Source organism: Zootoca vivipara, chromosome 9 (genome assembly GCF_963506605.1).
Source record: "Zootoca vivipara chromosome 9, rZooViv1.1, whole genome shotgun sequence".
Classification (NCBI taxonomy): Eukaryota; Metazoa; Chordata; class Lepidosauria; order Squamata; family Lacertidae; genus Zootoca; species Zootoca vivipara.
The window spans coordinates 32684815-32708811 of NC_083284.1; positions in this window are offsets into that span (position 1 = coordinate 32684815).

Below are 23997 nucleotides of genomic sequence, written 5' to 3' on the forward strand. Positions count from 1 at the left end.
TCATAAATATTTTGAATTTAACACCTCTCCTCATCTTACAAAGACACATTAAGCCTTGTGTAGGAGGCTTAATTTAACCAAGACCACTTCAAGCTATTATTATCAAAGGAGTTCTGAGCTTTTCCGGTGATGCTATATACCTTCGGAAAGCTATTTGATTATTCGTGTGGTGAGAAGAACAAAAGCCGTAGTCTGCCTTTCACATAAAGTGATTGCTGCAGAGAATATGTAGTCAGCATACCCCTTCTGCAAATTAAAATAACTAACAGTTAGCCACAGTGGTCTGGAGAATGGTGTGGGGTACAATGAAATACACCTTAGAATGAGTCAGACAATTGGTCTACCTAGCTCAGTATTGTCTACACTGACTGTGTACTGTAGGCTCTTCAGGAGTTCAAAAAGGATCTTTTCCCAATTCTACCTGGAGATGCCAGGGGCTGGACCTGGGACTTTCTGCATGCAAAGTAGATGCTCTACTACTGAGCTACATCCCTCTTCAATGAAGACAGATCTGTTCCTTACAATAATAACCTAGAACAAAGCAAGCCCCCAATACAAAGGGCCTGGTATCCCCCCAAACGGTTCATCTTTGGAAGAATGTGAAAAATGTCACTGCTGTGAAAGCCATCTATGACAATCAATGAAATCACTTTTTTCTCTCAGTCACATCCACCCACAGAGGAAGTAGCTCCATGTTATTTATTACAGGCTGTTGGGGGAAGGAGTGGAAAGAGGGAAGAAGAAGAAGAAGAAGAAGAAGAAGAAGAAGAAGAAGAAGAAGAAGAAGAAGAAGAAGAAGAAGAAGAAGAAGAAGAAGAAGAAGAAGAAGAACCCACCCTGTTAACAACATCCCTGCTATAGCGGAGGTCACACTTATGTAAAGTTCATAAATAAATGACATTTCAAAGCAGAACCATAAATCCTGGTTAGCATACTTCTGGCTTTGGATAAAACAACAACACTGAAATATTCAAAGCACATGATATGGCATATTGGAACAAAAAGTCATTTCATGTCCAATTTCTTTTTATATGATAAACATGCTGTTAGCTATCTAAATGAGGAATTGCTTCTTCAGCAACCCAGGGGGAAAATGATTGCAGTAGGGGTATCAAACCTTCTGCTAATTTGAAATAAGAAAACGGGGTGGATGGAGGGAGTTTTGCATTCTCTACATTCACATGAATAATAAAATCACTGCTGTGCCAAAATCTGTTCTCCAATTTATTTTTCCCCGTGAAAGAGGCTTCCATTTTTCTGCCCCATTCTCAGAAAACTTAAGAATTTTGGTAGGGTTCAGGGTTTTGAGATTAATTTAGCCTTGCAAGGTGGCCAAGTGTGACGTATGTATTTTCTTTCCAGTAAACATTCTGCAGCCCCCTTGGCTGCCCATGCTCCGGATCTGAAAAAGCTTCCTGGGAATGTCTTCTGCTGGGCTTTGATCGAAGTGGTGGAACTCCAGAGGATAGACCAGTACTGAGATGATCTGTAGGATGAATGAATAAATAAAAATTCCCCTTAACCACCTCAAGAGTAAGGCAAGTGCAATGAAAATCCTGCACCCCACTCATGAGAATTTCTTCAAAAATCTCCTATCATCTTTGATAAGTTTGGAATGCAATTTCTTTTCTTATTAATTGGTGGAGAATGGTTGTGGGAGGCAAGATAATTTTTCAGCGTAGTGCTAATTTAAATGAACAATTTGCAGTGGCCAGTGATGCAGTTTACCAGAGAGAAACAATGGTTGTCACTGAAGGGGAAAGCAAGGCTGAGGGAAATGTCCACCCTTACCTGTAAGCATCTGAGGAAAACCAGTGTAGCAGAGTACATCAGACAGGAATGTAGTTCCGTGGTAGAAGGCTCCTGGTTCAATTCTTGGCATCTCCATGTAGCACTAGGGGAGATTCCTGCCTAAAATCCTGAAGTGCTGCTTCCAGTCAGTTCCAACAATACTGAGCTAGATGAACCAATGATTTCGCTTACTCTAGCAACTTTCTATGTACCACAGCAGCTTTACGCAAGCATGAAGTAGTTGGATTCATAGATGACAACACCAAATCAACAACTTTTCCCATGAAAGGGGACACCAATCTAGCCAGAAACTGCCCCAATTCACATTGCTGAATGAGGTACACCTTCCACCCAACACTTTCAACTAAATGCAGGGATTCCAGTCCCTCCTTGCTTACCTAATGGTGGCAGCTGGCAGCATCTATCATAGGAGTTGAAAGTGTCACGAGCTCCTTAGAACCATCTCATTTTGTGACACATTTTGGACTATGTTTCTGCCAAAGGATTGGTGTAAAAAGCTCCTTCTATCATCCTTTTCCCTTTGTACCATTGTCTCAAGTTATTGAAGTGTTATGCACACAAGAAAGTTTACATGATCCAGGACATGTGGATTTGTTTAAGCATCCCATGTAAGTATTTAATCTTTTGTACTGGAAATGACTCCTTGCTAAACTGACAGTCCTCTCCCTTGGCTGTTCTGCTTTAGCTTTAAATCAATTGCTCATGTGTGCGAGGATTGGTGGAAAAGTGGTGGAGGATGTAGCTGTGTGTCACACAACCTGCCCTGTAAACTAGACTGATGCCCTCAGGTGTTGTGAAGGAAACTGCCCAATATGTTGAAATAAGATCCAGCTGCTAGCTTGATCCATTTTTCTACAGTGAAGGGAGACTACCATCTTGCCCCTTGCTTCAGGCATCAAAAACGTTGGCCTGGTTTCCATGTATGCATTGTTTTGGGAAGTGTGGTTTAAGTAGATTCCTCTTTAAATGTAATTGAATTGAAATTCTCCCCCATCCTTAATGTGATTTGACAATAGCTGAAATGAATGCAGAGGCAAGCAACATTATAGAGGCACCCATTGACAGACCAGGAGCATTACAGCCCAACCACTTGGCAATGCTTCCTTCACAGTGATGAACGTCAGGCGAAAGGCAGCAGCCTCTCACTCTCTGAAAATTAATGAAGTCACGTCAGTGCATCAAAATAGCCAGCCAGAGAGGTGAACTTTGACATACTCCCAGATAAACGTTCTGTGCTTCTTACTCTCCCTTAGGAAACGCATGATACTTCATGGTCTAATCAAATTAAAGTGCACTATAATGGAGAACTTTGTTTGAAAAGAAAGATACCTTGTCTCTTTACATTCTTTTAAAAGGCAAAAGAGTATTCCCACCCCCCTCTCTCTGTGTGTGTGTCTTGATGAATTTTGTAACTTTCCTTAGTTTGGGGTAAGAAGAATTGCCTTAGTCTGGCTTACTATATTATTTTACTGCGTGATGATCGACAAATTCAGAGATGTCATCAGCTGACACATTAAAATGCATTGGCGGCAGCAACAGATAAAACTCTGCTTTCCCGTTTATCTGTGAGACTGTCTTAAGGTGGAAGGACATCTCTCACTGTATTGGACATTTGTTTTACTTTATTTAAAATCCTCAATATCCAAGTAATTAAGTGACCTTGATTGCCACTTGCCGGGAACACTCAATGAAAATGTAACAAAAAATAAACAAAAATGCTGCCTTTCAACCCAAAAGGCATCACTTAAGAAGAACCAATAAATTTATGACATGGATCATATTGTTTCAGGTGCTGGGGCAGTGAGTAGCTTGGGGTAAGGGCTGTGGTAGAGCAAGTGTGAGGTAGTGGTTGGAATGTTGGACTAGGACCTGGGAGACCAGGGCTTGAATCACCACACTTTTTATTAGCCTAACCTACCTCACATGGTTGTTGTGAAGATAAAAATGGAAGTGGGGAAAGAATTGTGCATGTCACCTTGAGGTCTTTGGAGAAAAGATGGGATATAAATGTAATAATAAATACTGGTAAGTAAATTTTTTAAAAAGGAAAGAAAACATGCTTTGGATGCATAAGGTTTAACCCCCTGTACAGCCCACCCACATTTGAAAAAAGCCCTGTCTAAACCCTAGAAAATCACTACCTGTTGGCCTCTAACTCTGATCAGCCCCATCTAGCATGATCAACTATAATGGAGATTGTAGTTGAGCAACATCTGGAGGGCCTCACACTGGTTAACTCTGGTATAGACTGTATTCATGTCTCCAGGAAATAATCCAACTCACTATAGGGCATCTCCCTGTTTCTCTAGTAATTTCAGCTGATGCTCACTCAGTTAATGACAGGAGATGTTTCTCTTAGAGCTGCAAAACTTCCTACAGCTTTTGTAATGTAATACCCAGCAGTATGACACTTTCTGGCTGGTAGGTGGGAATGAAGATAGTTAGGAGCCAGTTAGCATTTGAAATGTAGACAGACCAAGGGAGAGACAACTATGAGTTGGCTGAGGGTGAAGAATCATTGGGTGCCACTGCTCTGAGATCTCTAATGTATGGTAAGCAATTTCGCTGAAGGAGTCTACTTATCTCCTTCTTGTTCTGCTTATGGATGTGTAAATATGCAAACATCACAAATCTCACAGTCTCTTATTCCATATTGATGAAAGCAATATCTTTAATGTCTATCTCATTAAAAGATATGTGGCAGGCAGAAGAACACAGTTGCTTCCTTCCTTCTACCCCTTTCATTTGTTCAATTCTTTTCTGCTTTCTATAGCATATGCTTGATAAGGAGGGGAAGGATGGAAAGCCAATAGAAATGGGATGGAGAATCTCAGGGCCTGACACCTATTCATTTCCCAGGGCTACAACTCCCAGTGTGCTTTAACAGTCAATCCCTCTTCCCAGGGAATTGTATTGCTGGAAGGAGGACTATGGGTCCCCTCGCAACTTTCAGTGGCTTTAACAAACTAAATTTCCCAGGATGCTTTTGGGGAAGCCATGGCTATTTAAAGCATAGCTGCCAAGTTTTCACTTTTCTCGCGAGGAAGCCTATTCAGCATAAGGGAAAATCCCTGTAAAAAAGGGATAACTTGGCAGCTATGATTTAAAGTGGTGTGACACCGCTTTAAAAGTATAGTAAGGATGGAACCCCAATTACACAAATGTAACAAGTGACCCCTCTGTACGATGTAGGAATCAAACTAGCAGGCTGCACGCTTTGCAACTTGCTCTTCTGGCATATCAGACAGGCATGGTTGCTTTTATCTTTTCAGCACCTATTGAAGACCTTCCTTGCAAGTAAAGAATCTTATCCTAGTCTGTATCTATACTGGATTTGAAATCCTTTGTATATATTTATTGTTGAAGGTTTTATTGTTAGATTGCTTTGCAATGCTTTATAGGAAGTGATTAATAAACATAATGCATAAATGACAAATAAATTGTTCAACACAAGATTCATATGACATTAAAGTGCTCAGACCTTGAGCTTTACCCATTAAAAATAAGGGGCTTAATTTGAGCTTATTTAAGCTTTATTGAATATTAAAGGTTGTAATCACACTGATTTCCAAAGAATATCATATGACACATTTTGGCAACCATATTTTAGTTTCTCATTTTCTAATTTTAAAGAAAATATTGACCCCCCATAGAAACACTATATTTGACCTTCAAAGAAAGCTTATTAAGACAAATTGATTTTTAAAGAATACTTTGTGCCAATTAGTTAGAAATATAAGGTGATCTCCAATGTTAAAACATACCCAGAGTGGACCTAATGAAATGAATGAATGTAAAGGACTTAAGTCCATGGATTTCAATGGGTCTAGTGTCTGAGTACAATTTAACTGGTTATCATTTGGAGAGAGAAAAGCCATTGGGTTGGGTAACATGCCATGCCAAATTGTGGCTTATCTTACAGCAGTGCAGCAAACCCAGAGCTAACTGGCTACAGCCTCCTCTCCACGAAAGCATATACTCATGTATTAACATTACAAAGTCATGGTTTGGTTCACTGGATTTATAGTGTAGTTTGGGTGAAAATGCCACTTCATTGGATGTGATATACTTTTTAATGATTTGCTGAACACATTATAATACAGTAATGATTCCCTCAACATTTGTTTATCATGTGTTTGCGTATGTGAGCTACTTTTCTGAGCCTGTTGGCTTTCCCTGCCTCTCAGATGAAGCCTATACACAGAGAGCCCCTGATATATTACAAATGCTGCTGAGATACAATGCATAAATTATTATAGTAAGAGCATTATTGCTTGTCTTTGGAAGCTGCAAAACAGTTTCAATACAGAGCGGATCACTTATTGTCATGCACTATATAAATAGCTCAAGCTGAGAGCATAAAAATAGTTCTCCTCTGCTACCACTGAGAGAAGCCAATAAGGAAAATGAGCACCAACAATTATAGTAATACATCTAATCCATTAATGCCATGGAAGCTACTTGTAATCAGCTAAAGGGGTTTAGGCAATTCCTTATATTTCAGATGCAATAATTAGAAATACAATATTAGAAAGGACAAGAGGAATGTAAGACACTGGGAACAGTTAGGAAATTCTTTACACTAAGGTTGCAATCTTATACAGCAGTATTATTATTATTATTATTATTATTATTATTTTATACAACTACTCCTGATTGTGAAAGGTTATGGAGAAACTGAGCTGTATGTCATTAGCACACTTACACTTTTCTCCAAAGGGCCCCCCAAACATCCCCAACTGTTTAATGTTGATATTAAATAGAATTGGGGGCAAAATGGTGCTCTGTGGCACCCCATAACTAAAAATCCAGGGACTAAAGAGAATTATATCAGTGCAATTTTCAGGAAAAGTCCCTGGAGGCAGGAGGAGCCAGTGTAAAACAGTGCCCCTGCCACCCACCCTGAACCCAGAAAGATATCATGGTTGATGGAATCAAAAGCTTTGGGGTGATTGAGTAGAAGAAGTAAGGTTGTATGCCCTTGCCCAATGTGCCTCAGGCCTTCCATGCACCTTAGCCCTTCATCTCGGGCAGCAGTCAAAGGTTAGGAGCAGCTATAGGAGGGATGAAATAGTTGACCAACAACACATTGAGATGAGAGGTGAAGCATGGGTGGCTGAAAAACTGCAGCCTGCCAAGATCCAGGGCTGAGGCGCATGGGAAAATGTTGAATAACTATGTAGAATAAGTATGCAGGGTAACTATGCAGGGATTGAAGTTGGCGGCAGCTGCCACAATCGTCAGAATGGGAAAATGCAATCTTGCTTGCAGAACCAGATAGGCTGGAGGAAAGAGAGGTCGCAACCCACTCTGAAATTCAGAAATGGTGCTGATTTTAGACATCATTTTAAATATATTTCCCGATGTGACAAATTTTCTAAGTGTGGTCCTGCTAGCAATACCCCTGAATTCTGAATCTCTGAAAATGCATCTTCCTATATGTGAATGTTTTATAGAGAATACTGACTGAAGCTTTCTAAAGGAAAGAAATGGGGGGTAGGGGAGAAGGGGAAATCCCCTAATGTGAGCATAAAGAGGCATAAAGGAAGAGAAAGGAGAATGGCGTGTTTTGCTTCATCTTTAGTTGCCAGCACACCAGGTCTCATTACTCCAGTTTCACTGCTATGGTAACAACTGAAAAACACAGCAAGTAAAGAATTGATCTTCTCCACAAAATCTCATCAGTTGAATAGAGAATGAGCTTCAGGCAGCTAATCTCCCCGTCTTTGCTCTGGAGACAGGGAAAATCTTTGAGAAGGGGTGGCTGGTTTCTCATTGGTGGCAGCATAAATTTCAGCATGTTGATGAGAGGCTCTTTTCGTGAATTCTTGTGTCTGCAGTGGTGGATAGCATACATTGGGTTGTGATGTGAAGGTCTTTCTCAGATGCGTGCCATAAAAAAACTATCAGCTCCAGCCCCAGATAACATAAAAAAGAGCTAGTGTTAGATCTGGTCCAGAATTTGTTTGGGAGGATAGGGCCTGTCAGCTCAGACGTAGCTCAGACGTAAGTGGGCATTCCATACAAGCTACTGAGGCCTACATACAGAGGCCTGATGCAAACACACTTGATCAGGTTGGAACTGTTATATCCCATGTATAATTCCACTAAAAAAAACCTTTCCCCTTCATACCTAACTGTGAAGCTGCGTTGGGCTCACCATCAACTCACTTCTTACTGCCTTTCCACCTATGCAGCCTTCAATAATTTTAGGCTTTACTTAGATTCTGTCTTACTTTATCAACAAAATCTTCTTTTTCTGGCCTCATCTCTGTTACTCTCTCCAGGGTACCTTCTGCCTACTGTGCTCATGGTCATTACATTGGTAGTTACTGGGCCAGTTTTACCAGACAAACAGCAGGTAGTATCACAGAAGGAGAAGGATCATTAGTATCAGTGCTGGCCCATAGCAGCATATTTAAAAAATGGCTTATATCCTGAGCATGGGAAGGTAGATTTCAGACAATGTGTCCCAAGCAAGCGTGGCAGCAGTGATAGGGTCAGTCTTGTCATAATTAGCTCTAACTTGTTCAAGCTTATTCAAGCTTCCTTAGTAAGTGCTGATTCTTTCATATCTTTCTAGACAGGAGTCCAGAAATTATTCATAGAAACCATGTTTATTTGAGATGAGAAATTGAGGTGGTATCAAGTTTTTTCTTATTCCTGGGGAAAAAAGGTAAGTGATGAACTAGTCCCTCCATTCATTTCATACACATATAAGTGGAGCTTGTAACATAATTTTGCAGTGTATCCTGTCTTCTGATAGGACTACTACTGTTTATGTTTCAGCCAGCTATGCTCTATAATTAATGGGGCATTCTGGTCTCCACACCCATTTTCTTCCCCCCCCCCCCATTTGCAACAGAAGTTCAACATTCTGTGGCTGCTGAGCCTGGTCACTATACTGTTGTTTTTGTGTCACATTGGTTTTTTTGTTTTTTGTTTTAAGATATACGTTATATTTCTACAAAACTTAGGGTTCCCCAGAATCTGGTGGTACTTTCCTATTGTATGTGAGTGGTTCTGTTTTTGCTACCCACGAATCCACAGTAGTCTCTGAACATCCTTAATAGAGGGAATGACACTGATATGGCCGATCCCACCTCAAATGAATACATAGCGATTCAATGAATGCCAGATTTGTTGAGTAAGATCTGGATATCATTTTGATGTTTTGGCTCATATGACTGAAGTTACCTTTGTTCCATTGATGAAAGCTTAACCGTTTGCACATGATATATGAGCAGCACTCTTCTTTGGCATGGATCAGAAGACAAATGTTTTTTGTTGCTGTATGTAGTTTATAGAAATTCCTCTTATATATGCAGAAGTGAAATATAAATAGGTCTAAATGAGAACAAAATATTCTGGAGGTGGAAAACATTTTAACAGCTTATCCAGCATGGAAAATGTATAGAATAATATGTGAATGTGACATGTTTTTCCCCAGTTCCTTTTATGTTGAAGAATCTAGTAACAGATCTGTAATAAGCAATTTTAATTTCTATGGCTTATTTTCATAATGTATTCAACAGATTCTGCTGAATACCAAACATATGTATTTGTTACTGGGTAATCTACTTTTTCTTTGGTGTTTTGATAGTATACGTTCATGTCCTTCTGGAATATTATTAGACCCTCCTAGCTGACCTGTAGCAGGCACAGAGTCTGCTTGTGGCAACAGGAGGGAGGGTCTTCTCTGTAGTGGCCCACATGTTGTGCAGTGACATTTCCTAGAGCATATTGCAGATATTAATATTGTGCAGTTTGAATTGACTGGTTGCATGAAAACTGTTCCTTTTGGAATGGAAACATTGTCAAGGCCTATAAGTTTAAATCAGAAATTTACTTGTAGAACTTTCTTCAAAAACATAATAAAAGCATCAAAGATACATCCAAAATATCCATGCAATGTCTTGTGCTGCCCAATACAGGCTCAGCATCTTCTTAGAAATTACTTTAAACAGGATTGAAATCATAACTCTGTCTCACCCCATTCAAGCCTTCATTAGGGAGCTTTTTTTCCGGAGTGTTTCATCTACATCCTCCTCCCATGGATCTTGGGAACAAAGAACTCAAAGGCTGTTGTGGAGGTGGAGGATGATTAACAAAATCAGCCCTCCTAGCAGACTGGGAATATCCCCTCACTCACCCAAGTTTAGGATATCCCACCATTCTTCAGCAGTTCCTTTTTCTTTGAGAAAAATACCAGTAAGTGGTTCACGTAAATGGAAATAAGCTTTAATAATAAATCGGGTCCTCCCTAACAAGATTGCGGCAATCAGGCCTAGGTGTTGGGGCGGAGACATTGGAGCAGCCACAACACCCTATTGGTGGTGCCTCTAAAGGAGAGCAATTGGGCTGTGGGCATGCCAGTCAAAGAGCTGGAGGGACAACTATTTAATCTGCTGCACATAACCCTGAGCTTCTCTTTCCACCTGAAGTGGGAAAGTGTATTGGGCTGGCTCTGAGCTAGATTTAAATTAGTCAGCAGCTGCTCTAGCAGTATGGATAGGGATGGGTGAATCTGTCGATTTTGGTACTTTCAGTTTTTCAATCTTATGTTCAGTTCTCCACATTTCCATTTCAGTTTGCAAGAATCCTCATGAAAATTCACCAGCATTTTAAAGTTCTCCTAATAAGTTCCTGTGCATATGCAGTTTCTCCTAATATACACTTTTTTTGCAAATAAATTTGTCCTAATATAATGCATGTTTGTATGTCATTTTGACTAATGCATGCATTTGTATGCACATTTGACCGTTGTAAACACATCTTTTTAGACATTACCAGGCTGAAGAATGGCACCACAATATTTTGAGAAGTGTGAATTCCTAAGAATGGCTCTGCTTTGGGTTGTGTATTGTTTCAGAAAATGCAGATTAGGTAGACACACCTTTCAATGTGATCCAATTCAAATTTCTCCCCCTACATTTGGATCAATTGCATTATAAATAGAAAACATGCAAATGGTGTGGTACATTAGCAGGTTAATATTCCCTGTGCTCCTTACATCCCTTCTCCACACAGTAAGCACACTTTGTAAACAATGTTTTACCTCATAGTGTTTTGTTGGTGTTTTCCTCTTCTTTGATCTCAGTGCAGGCAGAATCTTCAAATGCAGGCTTAAGCTCCTGGCAAGATTCCCTGAAGTGATTCTTTAAATTGACTCTTTCATACAGCTGCTGGCCATGTTGCTGTATCTGACAAGTATGACCACATGCCTCCAACTATTTCTTTTCATTACAATTTCACTCACTTTCCATGTGATGCCATATTGTTTCTCCTGGGATTCTGGCACAGAACATGTGCAATGCCTCTTGAATCAAGGATTCAGAGTGTCCCCAGGAATCAGGTTATGTCTTTAAGAATGAAATCGAAATGTATTGATAGCTTATTCTCACAATTTTATTGTTAATTATCCACAATACTTTCTTTGATGCCATTTATTGTCTTTTGAAACACATGGTGCAAACATTCAGAGATATGCATGCATTTATGCTTAGGTTCATGATTTTCTGCCCATGAATATATGAAATAATAATAAATTGCTTCAAACCATACAATGAGTGCATCTGCCTTCTTGCAACTTTGTCCTCACAGGTCGGCTTATAGCTTATAGCTTATAGCTATGACTTAAACAAGTTTGAATAGCGGTAGACCTCGCTCCATAAGAAAGCTACCATTTTATCCATGTTCAGGCATTCATGATTAAAATTATGTAGAGGGGTGAGAGCACCCCTTTCAGTGTCCCTGAAAATATGCATGCGCTAAGCATCAAGGGGCTCATCCACATCTCTCTCTCTCTCATTCCCAATGGTTCTCCTGGGCAAACAGACAGCAGAGTAGGGCAGAGTCTCCCACAGCCCCCACTACTACCCAAATACCTTGTGGACAATCATATGTCTACTTATGTATTTTGTCCACAAAATAGCTTGTGGGCAAGCATATATCTATTAAATTCAGTGGAGCTTTCTTCCATGTAAGTGAGGCTCAGATTTTAGCTTTAGCAAGGGAGTAAAAGATGGACTAGAGCACAGAACTTATTTTCTCTCTCTTTCCCTCCCCTGTGTCTGACTTTCATGCCCCACCAGAGCCTCAGGAAGGGAAGGTTCGGAAGCAGATGAGGCACCCATCACAGCTGCTCCGGGAAAGACAAGGCTTCATATTGTATAGTGTTGATAATAAGGCAAGATAGAAAGAAGGTGCATCACTAAAATGCATTGCTAGCAACAATGTGTAGTCAGAGCTCAGCAGTAATCAAACAGTCCAATGGAAATACTGGGATAAAAGAAGCAGAAGCAGAACACGTTCTTCCCTAGTTTCCACCAGAAACAGTGACAGAAAGGGGCGTTATCAGGTTTATGGCTTGATGATGATGGATGGGTGTCCAAATTGAGGCACAAGAGGTAAGATCCAAAAAGCAAATGAGATGGATGTGTGGTCCTGTTGCAATGGAATGCGAGATCAGTTGACAACCAGCAGTGGTATGAAACCCGAGTGGTGCCCGGGGCGGACTGCCCCCTCCGCCCCCCTTTGTAAGCCCCTGCTTATCGGGATTCCTGAGTGGTTAATGAGTTGATCCATACTTAGAAAACTGTTAAGTCACCCCGTATGCCCCCCCATCATGTACACAGCCAAACAAGACAACAACAAGAATCCGCTGACAGCATACAAATCAATCTGGCTAACCTGATTCAATAATACACATTCACACCCTACTCACACACAAAAACAATTCTCACTACAACCAGCCTGCCAGAGGTTCTTGCGGCTACTCTTGAGTAATGACGCTCCACACGTGCTTGTGTTTTTATTGTGCATTCTATTTACAGTGCAAAGAGTCTGGAAAACATGCCTGCTTAGTCTGAGTCAGAACCTCGCAATGGCTTCTTTCTGTTTCGTGCCCAACATAACAGCTTGGGAACCCCAAAGTGCCTCCCTCTCGCCCTACGGGGTGGCGTGCGCCTCAATTCAGGTGTCGGGGGGAGGGCCGTCCTTCTGACTGTTCTCCTATCATTTCCTCCCAGCTGCCTCCTTCTCTACTCGGCGTTGAGGCTCTTTCATGCTGTCAGAGCCTCTCTCCTCCCTCTTTACTTCCTGACTCCTGTAATCTGACTTGCTGCTCTGAGAGGAACTCAACCTGATGAGGGGGGGGGGGGCGGCTGTTCCCTATAAGCCCTCCCCCTTACACAACCAAAGACAACCAACCATACCCTAAGCCACCCCCAACTTCTCTCACCACCGAGGAAATACAGCAAGTGAATAGTAATTGAACCCATACAAGTGATGCTGACACAACCCCCCCCCCCATTAAGTAGAAAGATAGAAGCATAACCACCCGGCCCCACCCCACCCCACTCACTATTTCCCCTTCACCCCTTCCAATTGTTTAAACCAATTCATGGACCAAGAATGGACTTATGAAAATGTGTATATACACATACAGTATTTTTATTATATAATACTGTAAAAAATACCAATTTAAATCTATCATCTACCGTATTTTGCCGTGTGTAAGGAGGTTTTTTTACCCAATTTTTAAAATTAAAAAATGTGGGTCATGTTATACATGAAATATAGCAATTAAATATATAAATAAATACAGTATTCGCCCTGGCAGTCTTAGCTCCTCGCAGCGGCGAGCCGCGGGGCCTCCATAGTCTGTTTGCCTCCCCCCACTGTTGACACGAAAGGGGTCAAAACAGTGGCAATCAAAACAAGTGGTCATGAAAAGACCCACTATACTGCTGTACTTTCATGTTGTGCAGATGGTACCAAACTGCTTCCTATGCTCATTTTAAAGAGGAAAACGTATCCTAAAGAGACCATACCACCTGGCGTTTTTGTCCAAGTTCATGAGAAGAGCTGGATGAATGAAGATTTGATGGCTATTTGGTTTGCAAAGATTTGGTCCAGGAGACCTAGAGGGCTCTAGAAGAAGCCAGCTCTGCTCGTGTACGATCAGTTCCATGCACATTTAACGGAAAAGACAAAAAGGGTTGCAAAGGATTTGCGAACACACCTAGCCGTTATTCCTGGTGGACTTACAGGTCAGCTACAGCCACTAGATGTTTCAATCAACAAGCCATTTAAAGCACTGATGAAAGAAGAATGGAATAAATGGATGCAAAAGGCGGGTAATAACTTGACACAAGCAGGAAGAGTGAAAAAAACAACCATTACTGAGGTCTGCAAATGGGTCATAAGCTCATGGAGTCCAGTCAAGGAAGAGGTGGTTGTGAATCCTTCAAGAAATGTGGAATCAGCAATCTCATGGATGGAACTGAGGATGATCTCATATATAAAGACAGTGACTCAGAAGACAGAAGTGATAAGTAGAGGTTGAAGAAAGTGGTATGTCTGGAACTGAGAGTGATGTATAGTTTTTTAGTGTTACCTACCTGTATGCACTCTTCCGTTTGTGCACATGTTTGCTGCAGCCATAGTTTTATATGCATACTCATAAACTACCATATTACTGACACTTAGGACCTCTGCAAAGGTTCCATTGCTTTGATTTTGCCTTCCGTTGACTCTCTATACCTCTGTGTAGGCAAATGTGACACTATAATCCTTGCTGGCCCTATGGCTGTTCTTATACTGCATGCTATAATAATGCTGACTACCCCCCCCCCCAAATAAAAAAATACCTACCATAATTACGATACTAAATATATTGGTAAAGTTGTTCTGTTTGATGTTTAAATATACTGGTGTTTTGAATATGTAATAAAATATCAAAGTTGTTCTGTTTGGTGTTTAAAATATTTATTTCTTAATTTTGGGCTCCAAAAATAAGGGTTGTCTTATACATGGGGCATCTTATACATAGAAAAATACAGTATTCAAATTGCTATTATTATTTTTTACAGTTTGTTACAGAAATATGTCGTCCCAACTTTCAGGTCAACAATGAGGCAGAATTTTGCTTATTTAATTATGTCATGACTTTATATTATAAATGATAAAAATATACCAGATCATGGTGACATTTCAATGTCTTGTGTCTTTGCAGCTTTATGTGCTATGTCACAATGATAGTCTATTAAAATGTTACGCCTTTACTATTGCCTTCATCCTCACCCCCCCACTTAAACCATATGTTAACAACAATTAAAATCCTCAACTTGCTTGTTAGAGCATAAGCTTCCCCTTTCTCCACCTCACAAATGTTTTATTGAATAATAGATGAAACACAGGACACAGCCTCTCCTTGAGATCTTAAAGATCTTAAAGAATGGGTAGGAACATATGTTTGAAGATGCTTCTTTAGGTATGCAGGCCACGAAGGACTTGAAAGTTGACTACTAATATTTTGAATTGGATTCAGAACATATATTTGCCAACAGAAGTTGAACTAAAGTTATTGTGTAGTCTCTGTGCAGTATGCTTCAGCTCAAGAAAGTGTGGTAAGTTAAGAAGCAGAGATGCACCCCACAGATAACATTATTTGACAGTTGCCAGAAACTCAACACCCCTGATGATGACGACAATAATAATAATAATAATAATAATAATAATAATAATAATATATACCCCACCCATCTGGCTGGGTTTCCCCAGTCACTCTGGGTGGCTTCCAACAAAATAGTAAAATACAATAATTCATCAAATATTAAAAGCTTCCCTAAACAGGGCTGCTGTCAGATGTCTTCTAAAAGTCAGATAGTTGTTTATTTCTTTGACATCTGATGGGAGGGCATTCCACAGGATGGGTGCCACCACCAAGAAGGCCCTCTGCCTGGTTCCCTGTAACTTCACTTCTTGCAGTGAGGGATCCGCCAGAAGGCCCTCAGTGCTGAACCTCAGTGGATCCGGGAAGAACGATGGGGGAGGAGATGCTCCTTAGGTATACTGGGCCATCCTGCCCATCCTGTGCTCCCAAGGCCAGAACAGGCAAAACAGAACATACACCCACCACCACTTCCTCCTCCACTGACCATACCCATGTTCAAGGCAGTAGGGGAACACAGTAAAAGGAGGCTAGAAGGAAGTGAGCAGCTGCAGGCAAGTGGCAATGGGCATGGAGGAGGCAGGGGGTGGTAGCAGGCAGACATGGAGGGATGAGACAAAGGAAATTGACACACTTCTCAGAGTCTGGATCTGCTGCCTCAGGAGACTGCTTCACCTCATCTCATGGGTAGGCCATTTTATCTTCCCATTGTGCCACAGAATTACACTATAGAGAACATTATAGTAATTTGAACGGCAGCTCCCAGATCCAGCTGTTTGGTTCCATTGCCAAGATAGGTGAAACTCGACCAGAGGGCCCATATGCATTTACATGATGCTACTGATGTTTTTGCAGCTTCTGCCTGCACTGAGGCAGTGACAACTGAAAGAGCTGCACTACTCACTTAATTACTTTCAGTAATCTGAAATTAGTTAGATCAAAGTATTCTTTGAATCCAGTTGTGAATAGGATTTTCTTCTGCTGCCAAAGAACCACATGGTGGGGTTGTTAATTGTTTTATAATTGTCAGCTACTGGTCATGAACAGACAAAAATAGAATATATATATTATGTGCTGTTATCCACAATGAATGAACGTTTGGATTCCTTATGAGCGTACTAGGATGATAATGCATCCAGTGTCTACTAGGATTCACAAATAAGTTAAGATGGGGCATTCAAATTTAAGTCAGTTTAGTTCTATAATATTGTAAGCTCACAACTAATGCAAGGATTACTTTCCAAGGATCACACCTGAAGCCAAAATCATGTATAGTAAAAGCACTCTGGGTTCAATGGTGTGTTGGATTGTCAAAAGTTTTTTTCCCCCCGGACAACCCCTTTCCACCCCCTTATATATATTTTTTAAAAACTGCCAGGCACTTAAAGCTGAATGTGCACCAGTTAAATGTGTGTATGTTGTATCTTACTGTACCCATTGAGTTTCTAAACCAAGATTTGTGGTCCCATGTGTTGTATACAACACATTAGGACTGCAGTCTTAAGCATTTTCACAAAATACTAAGCCCTATATAATTTATTGATACATATTTCTTACAAAGCATGCTTTGGACATGCAATGCACCAATCTGCACACTGATACATAAAGAAAGGACACTACATTGGGGACTGAGGGGCAAAAAACAAACTAAAGCAAACTACTCATTCTGGATTCTGTGCTGCAGATTGTTTGTATAGATTTCTGAATGGCCCTTGACCCATTGGAACAATAACAAATGTCTGAATCCATTCATTGATATTGTTAACATGGCAAAGGTCTGTAATGGCTGGACATTGGAGACTCACTTGTGATAGATAGAGGGAGAGTAAGAAATAACAAGAATGAAGTACACAGGAGAATATTCTTCAAACTAAACAATTCAAGAAAAAGGAAGGGGGAAAGCTGAGTACTGGGTTTTTAAAAAACAAAATCCAGTCCCATTGCTAGAGACTTTTAAATAACATGATGTATAATTTATTACCAAGGGTGATAGTGTGCCTTAGGCAAAGTCCTCTGGAAGAAGTGGGGGATATATTGCTGCACTCAAAGAATAATCCTGGAGACAGCCTTCTGAAGTGCAATTCCTCCTCTTAATCCACTTTCATCTCCTGGAAGAGAATAGAAATGTGCAGCCATGTTATTCTGAGCTCTCCTAGAGAGGCCAGCAAGCTGAGGAGCAAGGGGATTATAACCAGGACCTTTTACAATGTTTGCACATATACCCACTAAACTAAGTGCATACACAGTAAGAATGTACACCAACCACAAAAGTTGATTCAGATACTGATTTGGTGCTTCAAGAAACAGCACTGCATCGATCTATGATGCTTTATAGTCTCCCCAATTCAGCATGAGGTCCAACTGAATCCCCCCTCCCCTCCTCCTCCTCCTCCTCCTGTCCCATCCCCCCATTCACTACTGAATATATGTATATGTACGTATATGTGTGTGTGTGTGTGTGTGTGTGTGTGTGTGTGTGTATATATATATATATATATATATATATATATATATATGTGTGTGTGTGTGTGTGTGTGTAGTAAGCAACACTTCCCCCCCCCCCTTTGACAGAAGTGGCTAAAATTTGTAGGCATACTAATCCCTCCAATTTGGATAAAACCAAAGTGGATATAGGCAGTCATTACAATTTAGGGGTCCATTCATTCCTCCCATTTACAATTGGGAAATAAATAAAATGGCTATAACTGCCCCCTACCCCTTGACAGAATTGGAAGAAATTTGCGTGCCCTCCAGAGAAGATAAAGCCTTCTGAATGACAGCCAAAGTGGCAAAAATTGAATTGGGGAATAAGCACAGGGGAAGCGTGTGTTTAACCCATTCCTGCACCGTCCTATCTGATTTCTTTCTCATTGCTGAAGAGGACTAAAAGCAGAAAGAAAGTGAACAGAAGGACTTCATAGCCATTCAACACCTCTGGTCTGAGGTCTAGGAAAACAACTTACTCTATGATCTGAAACCCTTCATGCATTTACTAGAGCTAAGCACGTTTATTATATGAAGCTGCAGTTTATCCCCCAGCTTTTCTGCTTTCAAAGGTAATCTATAGCCATTATTTTGGCAACTGTTCAGTACAGGGAAAGAGGAGTCCACTACCTGCACCCCACTCACTATATATTAATTTAGAATGAATCACCTTTAATCCTCCCATATGAGTACTAATGTCACAAATTACAAGATGTTTTGGATTCAACGTATTTGGGGCACAGCATTTAGTTTAATTCGACACTTTCTTCATCACAATCTATGTTTGTTCTAAAGACTCCCTAGGGATCACTTCTTTCTGGCAGTCAGTGGATAGCTTTGCCCTTTAATCTGAGCTCCCTGGTGTAGGGAACACATATTACTGATTTCCAAAGGTTGCTTCCTGACCTATAATTTTACGTTTTTTTGAGTATGTAACAGCTTCAGCTGATTCAGAGGGAGCGAGCCAGATGGAACTTTCATGCTGAAGTATTAAACAGGCAATTTCTTCTAGGTTTTCTAGCTTCATACAGAAGTACCTTTTACTTAAAAAAATTAAGAGGATTCCACTGTATATCTGAAAAGTATCCTTCTTTGCAGCATTTAATAGGATTATACTATTGATTCCATCTTTACAATGCTAGCAAGTAGTTGGTACTTGTGAACTGTAGACTATTATGTGGCTGAACACAAGGGAAGAGGGATTAGCCTGTGAAAGAATAAGAAGCTTTTCCTTAAACTCCCTTGAACCAAGCCTACATACCTACTAACTTGATAGCCTCTCTCAGTTAGTAAATGCCAACATTTCCTTAAAAAAAAAAAGAGTCTGCTGGTATTGTGTTGACACACTTTAAAACTTAAGTATGTTCTTCAGAGAGCTATTTTAGAATCATGTGCACTTGAAGTGGGAAGCAATTGCAATGATGCTTGCTGAGTGGCATAAATTGCTGAAAAATACATTGCTTTAATTTATCACAACTGTCCACTGAAAGCAGAATCTCCACATAAAGGGAATAAATGATGGCTCAGGGTGGAAACATAAATTACACGATTATATGAGAGGAGAGAAAGTATGGTGGTATCTTTGCAAGTCGCTCGTACTGGGTTTGAGCTTTCGTAGGCAATAGCTGACTTTGTCAGACGCATGAAACAGATTCCAAAGGTCTATAATGAATGATGCTCATGTTTTTATGGTTGCAGTGGAGGAGAAAGGGTGTTAAGCAGGTAATGAAAAATAACAAGGAAATGGATACAGTGTGGGTGAATATTAGTGACAATGTTCAAATGGCTATTTATTTATTACCCTTTAATCCAGGCACCCCCAAACTTCGGCCCTCCAGATGTTTTGGACTACAATTCCCATCTTCCCCAACCACTGGTCCTGTTAGCTAGGGATCATGGGAGTTGTAGGCCAAAACATATGGAGGGCCGCAGTTTGGGGATGCCTGCTTTAATCCCTACTTTTGTCTTTCTGACTCTCTTGCCCTATTTTATTTGCACATCAGCCATACAAGGCCAAGAGATGATGGTTGGCTCAAGGTCAATAGGTAAGCTTCTTGGAAGGACTGGGAATTGGGCTTGGCTCTTTTTGGTCCTAGGCTGACTCTAGCTGCTTATGGCAGATGGCAACTTAGTGCAATGCAGCTTACTCCCAGGTTACTATGCACTGAATTGCACTTATGTCACAAGGCTGGTAGGGGATATGAACGCAGGTCTCTCCAGCCAAATTAAACACCAGTGCCAGGGAACCTGTTGTTCTCTATATGATACTAATCTCCAACTTCTGTCAACCCTGACTAGCATGGCTGATGGGGGTGATGGGGGTCCAATAACATCTGAAGAGACACAGATATCTATCCCCATTTAAACAAGCTGACCACAGAATAAATTGTTGGCAGCTCACTATTCTATATCTATCAACCTATCCTAATAATAATTGGATATTATTCTATGTATGTGTAGGTTGACTGAAGTGTGTTTTGGTGGGGTTAGAATCTGTGTGGGCATTGGGTGAGTAAAATCCTATTTTATGAATTTTGATGTTTCATCAGTTTTATTGTTTTGTGTGTATTGTATTATTATGTTTTGTTTATTCAGGGAGAGAGGAGAAAACACCTGCACTTTGAAATATATGTATACCTGATAATGTTTCATATTATAACCATAGCTGTAATAGTTCACAAATCTGTATAATTAAAAATATGTTCCCATGTGGATGCTGTGAGATTTGTACTGGTAATTACTGTTACACTCATGGGAATCATGTGTGCAAATTCTTTCTTTCTAGCTGATAAATGGATGAGAAACTAGTTTCCCCTGGCAAAAAACAATGGTTTCCACTTAATGCATAGTTGCCAAGTTTTCCCTTTTCTTGCGAGGAAGCCTATTCAGCATAAGGGAATTTCCCCTTAAAAAAGGGAGAACTTGGCAGCTATGACTTAATGACCTTTTTCATATAGAATCATAGAATTGTAGGGTTGGAAAGGATCCCAAGCCCAACACATTGCAATGCAGGATTTTCAACTAAAGCATCCATGACAGATGGCCAACCTCCATGCAAAAACCTCCAATAACGGAGAGTCCATCACCTCCCAAGGGAGTCTGTTCTACTGTCAAACAGCTCTTGCTGTCAGAAAGTCCTTCCTCACATTTTGTTGGAATCTTCTTTCCTGTAACTTGAAGCCATTGGTTCGGGTCATTCCCCCCCCCCCCCGAGCAGGAGAAAACAAGATTTCTTCATTCTTCATGTGAAAGTCCTTTAGATATTTGAAGAAGTCTATCAAAGCTCCTCTCAATCTCTTTTCCAGGCTAAACACACCCAACTTTGTCAATCGTTTGTCATAAGGCTTGTTTTCCAGACCCTTGATCATCTTGGTTGCCTTCCTATGCACATTGCAGCTTGTCAATACAGTGGTACCTCAGGTTACAGATGCTTCAGGTTACAAACACTTCAGGTTACAGACTCCACTAATCCAGAAATAGTACCTCGGGTTAAGAACTTTGCTTCAGGATGAGAACAGAAATCACACAGTGGTGGCAGCAGGAGGCCCTATTAGCTAAAGTGGTACCTCAGGTTAAGATTGTGGTGCCTAGAAATAGAAACTGTACTCCAGATGTGTTCTGACCAAAGCAGACTAGAGTGGGACTGTTACTTCCATTGATCTGGACACTATACTTCTGTTGATGCTGCCTAGAAAAGCATTAGCTTTTTATGATGCTACTTAACCCTGTTGACTCATGTTAAGCTTATGGTCTACTATGACCCCTAGATTGGTCCATCTTGCCCAGTATTGTCTACACTGAGTGTTGTATGCAAGGATCACCCACCCCTACTGGAAGATGCTGTGGCTTGAACCTGGGACATTCTGCATGGAAAACAAATGCTCTACCACTGAGTTATGGCCCTTTCCCAATATGTGACTTCACTGCCTGCTATAAAACATCTATTGCAACAAAGAGCCTGGGTATGAAGAGACGTCATATAGTCTATCTTTCCTACCCTCTTGTATGATGCTGGTAGTGCACATTAATCTATAAGCAGTGTTATTTCTTGAGGTTTTTTTTGTTTTTGTTTTTAAAAAGCAGTCAGAAGATTTATAGCTGAAACAATAGCCGTAGAGGTTCAGCCCCATTGTATTTATTGACGATATTGTTCAGCTCATGGCATCCTCTGATTAACTACCATCAAAAGCATATTTTCTAACAAGACCTCTGTCACTGTTCTCTTTGTCACTGTATTTCATAAAGTTATACTGGGCCTTTAGGGAGGGCGAGTGCCAAAGCATTCTCTTAACAACAGGTGCGTGGACAAGTATTAAATGTGATGACTAATTGGCTGCCACTGGGGATTTATTTCTAAATCTCTTGACTTCTGCCCTTCTTCCTGTAATGATGAATGATGCTTTACCCTTTACCTACCTGTTTGCTACTGAATGGGCGCTTTACGGCAGCATATCATAGAAATCACAAACTGTCAGCCAGGTTGAAGAAAGAGAAAAGACTAGAGATTCAATTCTACCTTATAAAATCTGCCTGCTATTACCTAAGATGGCCAGCCTTTCCAGACCCTAGTAACAACCTGTACCTAGGTAACTATGAGATTTGATTTTAATTTTCTTTTAAAATGCATATTGTCTTCCTTTTCCAATTTGTGTTCCCTCTGTTTTTCAAGGGACACCTACCTAGCAAATATACCGCTTCAACATTTCTTCTCTTGAGGTAATCATGGTAGTTACCGAGGTACAGGCAGAAATCCCTAACAGAATCCATAACATCCACACCAAACAAGCTCCAGGATTTTTATTTAAGAAAAGTGATGCCGATTAAACAACAATAGAATTTTAATAGTATAGACATTCTTTCATTTTCTTTCCAGCAGCATTCACATAGCAGTTCATTCCATTTTCATAATAATTCCCTGTCAATTTGCACGTTATACTTGAGCTTTACATGATGTTAAAGCCAGTGCTTTTGTTTCTATTAAAAATGGTTAGGGGTACTCTCATTTTCCTACTCATATTGAAATACTGCCCCTCAATGAGGCCAAACTTACATTCACAAAATGTTTAGGGGTATGCCCCCCCCCAGAAAAAAAAAGCATTGGTTAAAACCACTTCCAGAACTATAGTAGAATATAGTGGAACTACAGTGGAATATAGTGCAAGTTTAGCACTCATTTCCATGTTATTTGTGAATGGATTTTTTTCTGGAAGCAAGTAGCACAGAAGTGAGCACCAAACATTTGCTATAATCTGCTACATTTCTGTGTGAAAGCTCAAATAAAATGTAGAAATTAACAGCTAGGAGGATGTTAGGAAAACAAAATAAACTGCCTTGTGAATGGTGTCGCTGTCTCATCCCGGCATCCAATTCTGTCTTTCTGCTCATTCCCCCCCCCCCCTAAAGAGGCATTGTTTATCATCATCATTATCATTCTTCTTGAATAGGACGTCACTGTTTTCATTGGACAAATGTTGGAGGGTATATTATCCCAGTATTAATGTCAGGGAAATCAGGTGCATATTTACTCAGATTTAGAAGCAAGTTACACACACACACACACACACACACACACACACACACACACACACAGACACACACACACAGACGGCTCCCAGTTATAATTAATTGAAACTTGTGAGCTTCTGTAGCCACTGCGTCCCTTCAGCCTTCCTAATTCTATGCAACTTTTGTTCTCCTGATTTTTTAATGAAGCTATTTCAGCTGTCACACTGATTAATCGATTACCACATTCAGGCCTAAAGTAAACAGATTACAGGAAGCAAATAGAGTCCCATTCCTCCTTTTCTAGTCACGCTACCTTACAAATGTCTGAATTCACCAGGGAAAACAAACCATTTAACAAGAATTTTCAAATTAAAAATGAATTCTCCCTGAGAGCACTTTATCTTTCTCCTCACTGGCACGGCCAAATCCCCCCGGAGTAGGGGAGAAAGGAAAAAAAGGCCCCTTTGCCTTTTCAGACAGCTCAGGAATTCGTATCTTAAAAATGACACTGCACAAAGAAATGAGGTTAAGAGATGAGCAGTGAAAATCAGTAGAGGCCAAGAGAGACTCCAATGTGAGCAAACAGTGAAGAGATTGAGAATGTTTATAGTTTAAAGAGGAGAAGAAGAAGGGGGGGAAGGGAAAGAGGGGTCGGCATAGAGAAATGAAACATAATGAATCAAATATAGAAGGTAAATTGAGTGCTCCTGTTTACCTTATCTCTTAATAGGAGCACATGA